We start from the raw sequence: 10,000 nt of genomic DNA, 5'->3' as shown, positions 1-10,000 counted from the left end.
TTGAACGACACTCATGACTTCGCTCTTTACAGAACAGTGATGGTGAAAGTGAAAATAGAATTACATGCATTTTTGATGCAAATTGTTAACGTTTGAAGGATGAGGCAGAGTAAGCGAAGACTGGTTTTCCGTTCTAAAGCAAGGGCACTCGTTCAACCAATCTCTTTATCTTTGCGATGGCAGAGATGTAAATGTGTGCTCTACGATGGGGTTGCTCCATTGATCACGGGCACGACACTGTAACGGTGACTCGCGTGAGACTTTTGGTGCAGACGTGAGGATCTGTCGTGATTCTTCCACCATTACTTGCATGTGATTCTGCTCACAGCGTGATCTTCTTTCATGCCTAAATCGACGACATAAAACCAGCCTTTCAACATGCATGCCCATGCCAATTCTTGTGTTTTCCATGGTAAAAAATTATGTTATCTTTCCTGCCATGTAGACGGCTCAAGTTTTTGCAGTGACGGCAAACAACAGGTTTTGCAGATACACTTATACTGGCTCGGTGTTCTTCTAACCTTTCTTACGGGCATATGGAATGATGCAATCATAGGGCTAAAACAAATATATGCGACAGAAAGTTATCCTGCAGTGCCTTGGACAGCATATATGCCACTCGAGTTTTCGGGCAGGGTAGAAGGCTACAAAATTGCATGAGATGGAACATACAAGTATTAAAAAACCCGTCATAACTACAGTCATGTGTATCTTGACAAGATGAAATGAAAAGAAAGTGTATCCCTAAACCGGCGCCCTTCCCAGGCCCCAGTACTCTAATAGAAGGTAGATCGAGTGTCATTTCAGTGCATTTGGATAATAGTGATATGGGCCACTACAGCAGAGGTGTAGCTTTTTTAGGGGTAGGGTTTGAATTAGTTCTATCCCAATCCCGAAAAACGCCATTTCGTATAGCAAAGCTACAAAGAATAGTTTTCGAGGGCAAATCATAAAAAAAATCTTAATGCCCCCAAAAAAAAAAAAAAAAAAAAAAATCTTATTTAACATCTAGCACAAAAGGAAAAGATTCTCAATCAAATGTACCTAGGAGACGAAGAAACGTTATGCTAGCAAAGTGTGAAATAAACCTTAATGCTGACTTCAGTGTTTAGAAACTGTTTTTTTTTTTTTTTTCTCAAGTCCATACCAGCTTTTTAAGAAAAATAATGGCAGGAAAAAATTCCTTACTCCGCAAATTAATTCATAATTTGACCACAGTGTCGTTGGGAGGTTTGAGAGTATACATCATTGCAAAAATGAAGTCACCTTAGGTCTAACTAAATAACCAGGCCCGAGAGCAACATAAGAGAGACGCTCGAACGGAATTTGTTTCTCTTGAACTCACACTATCACTTTAAAGAACCATGATGTTAAGGGTACAATAGTCGTTCAAGACAACATACACGTATAATGATGCGCGCACGTGTGATATATATATATATATATATATATATATATATCTTACCACCACCACCCCACCACCACCCCACCGCCACCACCTCCACCATTCATTCATAATGATGATAATGATGATAATGATCATTATTATCATTATAATAATCATTATTATTAGCAGTGTCATAATCAGTGTTGTCATCTTTGTTATTACCGTTGTTATTAATTTTTTGTTATTATTTATATTGATATTACTTTTTATCATTGTTATCCCCATTACCACTGTTACCATTATGACTTTATAATTGCCATTATCATGATTACCATGGTTGTTGATATTATGATTATCAACAGCAGTATCGTTTCACCATTATAATTACCATCATCACTAATGGTTTCATTATTATAACTTATTCGTAATGCCATAACTAATATTTATCATTATCGTATTTGATGTTATCTCTGTATCATTAGTTTTCTAATCATTCTTTGCATTAAACTCTAAATTTTCTCTCAGTTTGTTGTCATCTTCATCACTGGTTCAAGGCAAATTAATGTTCAGTCAATAAATGCAAGTCGATATAATCAGCTCCCATGAGCACGTCTCTTACCTTTCTTCGATCCTCCAAGAGATCTATCAGTAACCATCTAATGATAGATTATAGATAGTGATGAAGTGACTACGAGCGTTCACGTGCTCAGTCTTATGCATAGGTAATTGGAGTTGATTAAACGCACCTTTGCATGTAAGGATATCAGTGCACAAACACACATGTATGCTCGTATATAGGCATTATTATGTACACGTACGCACGCAAGCATAGACACATATGGACGCATGAATGCATGCACGCCTAAATAAATGCTCGTAAACACCGCTTGCAAGCATACACAGTAGTTTTTAGGGACAAGGAAACATACATATAATATATATTATAAGATACACATGTGCAAAGCAATGAGAGACTGGAAAAGACTGCCGTAGACATACCCCAGCTGTTGATCATGCTTGCAAAGAACAGGAGGGGCCTTGGTGCATCTCACCGCGGAAGGGGATGGGGAGGGATTTTCCTCTTTGGTCGCGAATGAGAGTAGCTCGGACAGCAAGACCAGCTTGCAATGTTTCGTTAAAGACTGTACTATATGGATCACAGAGCAATTGGGTAGTTCAGTTTCTAATCAACATCAATTGAGTGAAAGCATTTTCTTCATACATATCACGTGGAAATGATGTCACGGAAGCTTCGATGAACAAGTGAATCCGACATGTATCAAAATCTGTAGAATACATGTATTTGCCGCAGGACTGCATTATTTAAAATAAAACAATGGCACGTGTGAGCCAGACAGCATATCGAATCCTAGAGAGAAACATCGAACTGAAATATGTATTTCTCAAAAATATGAAAAATATATGTGTTCTCCGAGATGACTGATAATCCTTGGTCTCGAGCCCAAGCAGGGTGAGCAGCAGAGACCTCGCTGTTTGCCGAGGGCGCTGCGGGCGGCTCAGTCCTCGCGCCGCTGGTTGGCTGTGGCCCCGCTAGTTATCGCAGGCTTGGCCGTCATCTGGCAATCTGTGGGATACAAGTCACTCTAGTGTCTTTAGAGTATGTAAATCTGAAACTACTCTTGCGATACATATCTTCCTGGCATCAGCACAAAAAGAAAATCTAGTTCTGAAGTTTAAAGATCATGTGAAGTTATGAAGTCTCATGTTTCTTAAGAAAGCAGTAAGGATCAAGGGCTGGAGTTACTCATCTTTCATGTAAATTGCATCGCATTTTACATATATGCATACAGTCACATTCATACATGTATATACATACACACATACGGACACATGCATGCACACACACACACACACAGCATTTATACTAATATGTATATAAATATGTGTGTATATACATACATACATACACACACACACACACACACACACACACATACACACACACGCGCGCGCGCGCGCGCATGCACACGCATATGCACATAACGCGCGCACACACACATACACACACACACACACATATATGTATCAGCATGAAGATAGTTCAGAATTGAAGACCAATGACCTACATGTCTCCCGTGACAACGCGCAACGCAGCAATTCTGTTGCGGATGTTCCAGCAGCTGTCGCCAAGTGGCGAGATCCTTCGCGCTGTTCCTTTGATACCTTGATTATTGATTGACTAGGGAGAGGTACTGAAGAGGTTCCAGCTGCTTTCTTCAGTAGCAGTGTCAATTCTAGACAGGTGATCCTTGACCATTGACCGCGACGTGGCTCTGCTGGGCATCGCGTGGTTCAACCAGGAGTGCACTCTCTGCTCTTGCTTGAAATCCACATCCACCACCTGCTAACCGTGGCTTCACGAATCCCTGATCGGGTTACCTGTAGGCAGTCGAGGTGAAGTTCCTTGCCTAGGGGGACTACGCGCGCGCGCGCGCGCCCTTGTGTGTATGTATGTGTGTGTGTGTGTGTGTGTGTGTGTGTGTGTGTGTGTGTGTGTGTTTATACATATATGTACATGTACATTTGGATAAATAAATATATATACATATATACATATATATAAATATATATGATATATAAATAAATATATATTCATAAATTTATATACATAATTTACATATATGCATACATATGGATATATATAGTTTATTTATATGCATACATATGTATATATATTATATATCCATGCAGGTGTGTGTGTACATATATGTATATATGTATACATATCTATATGTATACATATCTATATGCATATATATATGTGTGTGTGTGGGTGTGTGTGGGTGTGTACATATATATATATATATATATATATATATATATATGCATATGTACACACACACACACACACACACACACACACACACACACACACACACACACACACACACACATACACACACACACACACACACACACATATGCATATATACATATATGTACATACATACATACATACATGCATACATATATACATATACATAATACATACGTACATATAGATGCATGCATCCATATGCATATGGTTTTCACTCTAAAATCTTACCCAGCTGAAGAGTTCGTGCAGTGAATATTCTGCATTCTAACTTTCCTCCCGAGGGAGCCTGGCAGGGAACCTCGCGGCAAGAACCACTGAACCCTTGAGTCGTAAGCGCCCGCAGTGTGGTCATGGTGGGCGGGACGGTTATGGCGAGGGCGGGGGGTACATATTCCGCTTATACCGAAATGCCAGCTGAGACCCACGCCCGGGACGAAGCTCATGGAACGCCTTGCGCGCTGTTTGCAAAGAAAAGGCGGTCTGTGCCCATTTTCTGCCGTGAATCAGGTTTAGTTTCGGTTTTATTACTTTTTTCTTTAAGTTATGCATAACCAGCTCTCTGCTTCTGGCAAGCTGTTACCATCACTAACTTTATTACTGATCCTATCAGAATTATAATCACGTGTTTCTTAATTGTATCACTACAATTATTACTGTCTTACTGTTGTTTTTCATTGGTATTATTTCTATAATTGTTACCATTATCATAATTATCAACGTATAAAAATTATGATGATAACATTACCATTGCTATTTTAATGAAGCTGATCAGTAGTATTATTATGGTCATTATTTGGACGATGATCATTGTCATCACCATGGATTTTAACGTTAATATAGTTGCCTTTTTTACTGTAATCACCATTACTCTGATAATCTCTTTTCCCGTTATTATTACGACCGCTGTCTATTGCGTGCCTCTGGAGGTTGTCCCCGGGGGCCGTGATTTTCCAGTTTTCGCCCCGCTACACTCCCTGAGAGCTTGCGCACAATTTCTCTGCCTTGTCTATAGTAGCCCCTCACTATTCGATTGTACACAAATGTCTGTGTCTTGCCTTTTATTTCGAATCTGGTAGATGCTCACCAAAGGCCCTGTGCAACGGCCTCACCGTGGATGTGATGCTCACGCACAGATCTTGTCTCCAATGCCCTTCACCCAGGGCGGCTTCTCCGTTCGCCTACGTCCCGCCGAAAGGCAATTCGTCTCGAGGCAACCGCACCCCAGACGCAGCCTTCTCTTGTCTCGTTCACGGGTGGGACAACGCCCTGCTCGACGATGATGGCGCTGCTCCGTTTAGCCCGTGGCTCTTCGCTTCCCTAGTCTTGCCTCTGTAGCTTCGTCGGGGCCAAGTCAAGTCGAGTCAAGCTTTGTGCTAACCGCGCCCTCGCCTCGGCCGCACGCGTTTTTTAGGACTCTCGCCTTGGGGTGGATGGCCATTTAAAGCCAGATTGGTGCTTGTGCTCCGACTTAGCCAGGGCGTCAGATCTTTGGCGTGTAGTCTGTCAAATGATTTAACTGATATTCAAATGATTGTTGATAGGGTGGTAACTGGTAAAAAAACGTTTGTAGCACGATTATGATTATTGTTATCATAACTACTTTTTAAAGTAATGGTAATTATCATTTTGTTTCTTTATTTTACTATTATCATTATTGTTATCGGCACCACTACCGTTACTTTCAATACTTACAATTATCGGCATATTCACCATCATCATTATTATCATCTTTTCATTTACATGTTTATTAATTTATTATTACTATCATGACCATCACCATGTTAGCAATAATTGTAATGATGATGACAATAATGATGATGATGATAATGATAATAATTATAATAGTAATGATGGTAGTAATGATAATGATTAAAATGACAACAACAACAACAATAATAATGATACTAATAATAGTAATAAGAGTAATATGAATAATAATGATAATAAAAATATAACAATGGTAATAATGATATTGATGATAATAATAATGATATTAATAACTATGAAAATAATAATGATATTGATGATAATAATAATGATATTAATAACTATGAAAATAATACTGATAATGATAATACAAATTATAATGATAATAATGATAATAATAAAAATAATGATAATAATGAAAATGATAATAATAATAATGATAACGATAAAACGATAATAATAACAGGGATGATAACAACAACAACGAAAAGGATAATGATGATGGTGATTATGTTAATTATAAAAATTGTAATACTGATAATGATAATACAGTAATAATAATGATAGTAATCGGTGATGGTGATTTAATGACAATAATGATAAACTAATGATAATAATAATAATGATAAAGGTAATGATAATGTAATACTAATACTAATGCTACTAAAATAGTGATGATAATGATACTACTACTACTACTACTAAAGATGATGATGACATTGATAATAATAATAGTAATAAGGTTAATAATGATAATAATGATAACAACAATAATAACTATAGTAGTAGTTTCAGTATTAGTAATGAAAGTAAAAATAATGATATATACAGTACTGATAATCGTAATAATGTGATGGTAATGAAGATTATAATAATAAAAATAATAACAATAGTAATGATAATGATAATAGTAATGGTAACGATAATACAAATATTAATGATGGTGATAATGAGAGCTATGATGATTATGATGCCGATGTAATTATTATTATCATTACAATCATTACTTTCATTAGTATTATTCTAATTTTTATATCAGCATTTCATTATCATAATTATTATCATTATTATTACTATTATTATTATTATTATTATTATTATTATTATTATTATTATTATCATTATCATTATTGTCATTATTGTTATTACTATTATATTTTGTTGTTCTTATCATTGATATTGTTCTTATCGTTCTTCTTATTATTTTTATCATTATTACTATTCTTATTGATATTATTGTCATTATTATTGTCATCATTATCATTACTATGATCATATTATTATTATTATTATTATTATTATTATTATTATTATTATTATTGTCATTATCATTATCATTATTATTGTTATTGTTATTATCATTATTATTGCCATTATCATCATTATTATTATGATTATTATAATATATTATATTTTTATTACTATCATAAGTATCATTGCAATTATTATTATTATCATTATTATTATTATCATTATTATTATTATTATTATTATTATTATTATTATTATCGTTATTATTATCATTATTATTATTATCATCAGTTTTATCACTATTTTTATTATTATTATTTTTGTTATTATTGCCATTATCATCATTATTATCATCATTACTATTAGCATTTTCGTTATTATTATTATTTTTACTATAATTGTTGTTGTTATTGTTATCATTATCATCTGTATCCTTATTATTAGTATTGTTACTATTCTTATTATTATTATTATTATTTTTTTTTTGTTATCATTATTTCGTTATCCAACATATTTTGATATACATTTTCGCCAAAGTAATTATAAGGACGATAATAATCATGGTAACGGAATGGTAATGAAGTAACAGGTTTAGCTACAATGATAATGATAACAACAACAACGACGAATGATAACAGGCAATCAAAAAAAGCTCATAATTACTGAGAGAACACTTGATTAAGAACAAAATTTGTGACAAAAGTTTTAACTGAACTGCAAACATCGGGGTGTATCCAGGCGCATCCGCTTTATATCCGGATGCGGTGAAAACGTTGATACTCTACTGACATTGGTTCAAGCGGATTAGCAATTGATATCGATAAAAGCCAGGGCTGAAAGAGTGACTATCAGCAACATGGTTTAGACTTTAGAGAATTATCAGCAGTGTACCCGGAGATGGATCTACGTTTTCTTTAATGGGTGTGCCCGGGACTGTTTTCTATGATTTCCGTATTTCCGATATTTAAAAAAATAAAGAACAGTTTCCCCCTTTTTTGTTTTCGAAGTAATCATCCTTTATTTATTTTAGTGCATCAAGAAATTATATCCTGACATCCAAAATGTTCAAAAATGTTATAGAAAGGTGTAGGAGATTCTAAGCAAGGTTATAGCAATATGCATAAAACATGCAAAACGTAAAATAGCTCTTGCAAAACACGACACGATTTTTATATAATATATGCAATAACTGCTGTGATATGACAAGAAAATACTTCAGAGATGCCCTGTCTTTCAAAGATTAAAATGTAGTCTGTTTTCATACCGTATTATGCCGAGCGTTGCAAAAGTTTACAGAAAAATTAATATTACCTTTTCCCAAAACTACGGAAATATAAAAACACAACAACATGAAATTTCAACGAATTAAATTTGGGCGTACCATTCAGCCTCATCTTTTTATTGCATGTAACAAAAAAAAAAAAAAAAAAAAAAAAAAAAAAAAAAAAAAAAAGCACTATTCACATAGTGCTTTACGAGACATTAATTCAATTTCATCCAGATGATTTAATTTTAATGTACAATGTTAATCCTCGCTAATTGGAATAGAGTATTCACCAACCAGTAATAAAGAAAAGTTTATATTCTTCAGTTTGCAAGTCGGAAGCTTATTGGGATGGTATTACAGAAATAAATGTTTACAGGTCAGAGATTGCGCAGAAACAGCCTTTCCTTATATTTTGATCCCTTGTTCTGCGCCGAAAAATCGGGAGTAAGTTGTAATACTGATACAGGAAATCCTTTTATAATTCAAGCTTCAATGCATGTTAAATATCGCAGTGCTGAGCATTTTCACAAGCCTCATGCCAATATAAAGTTATCCACAGGTTTCAGACGTGTTTCTCGTTTCAAACTATTTTTTTCTGCTAACCGTACACGTAATTGCCAAACTTTATGGCACCATTACCCTACAATGTCTTTAGATGAACAGTAGGCTGTAGGCACACACACACACGCACACGCGTATATATATATATATATATATATATATATATATATGATATATACATATATATGTATGTAAGTATATATATATGTATATATGTGTGTGTGTGTGTGTGTATGAATATATATGTATATATAGCATGTGCGAATACACACACACATGTGTATGTATATATACATATTTATATACATATATATATACATATATATGTATGAATACATATAAATATAGATACATATACATATATGTGTGTGTGTGTGTTTGCATTATATATATATATATATATATATATAATTTTCACACACATACACACACATATATGTATATGTATATATATGTATATGTGTATATGTATATATACATATATACATATACACAAATTATTTAAATAATATATTTGAATATATATATACACATATATATAATGTACACACACACACACACACACACACGCACACACACATATATATGTGTGTGTGTGTGTGTGTGTGTGTGTGTGTGTGACTGCCGCTGGTTAGTGCTCTAACCAGTGGTTAGAGCACTGGACTCCGGCCCTCGTGGTCCCGAGTTCGATTCCCTGTCGCGGCGGTCGTAATAGAGCCTGCGCTCGGACTGCTGGCTCGAGCCCGAGAAAACGACCTATCGCCTTGAGAAGTCAAACGCAGGTGTTGTAGGGGAAGTCACCGCCGTGGCACAAGTGTTAGCACGCCGAACCGCGGTTGATTAGTAAGGGCATCCAATCAGGCAAGGGTGACACTGCCATATAACTTTTCAATAGTAAATTGAGAGAGGCCTATGTCCTGTAGTGGAATGAATGGCTGTTAAAAAAAAAAAAAGATATATATATATATATATGTATGTGTATATATAT

This window comes from Penaeus chinensis, chromosome 12, assembly GCF_019202785.1.
Source record: "Penaeus chinensis breed Huanghai No. 1 chromosome 12, ASM1920278v2, whole genome shotgun sequence".
Classification (NCBI taxonomy): Eukaryota; Metazoa; Arthropoda; class Malacostraca; order Decapoda; family Penaeidae; genus Penaeus; species Penaeus chinensis.
This window is presented reverse-complemented; position numbering follows the sequence as displayed.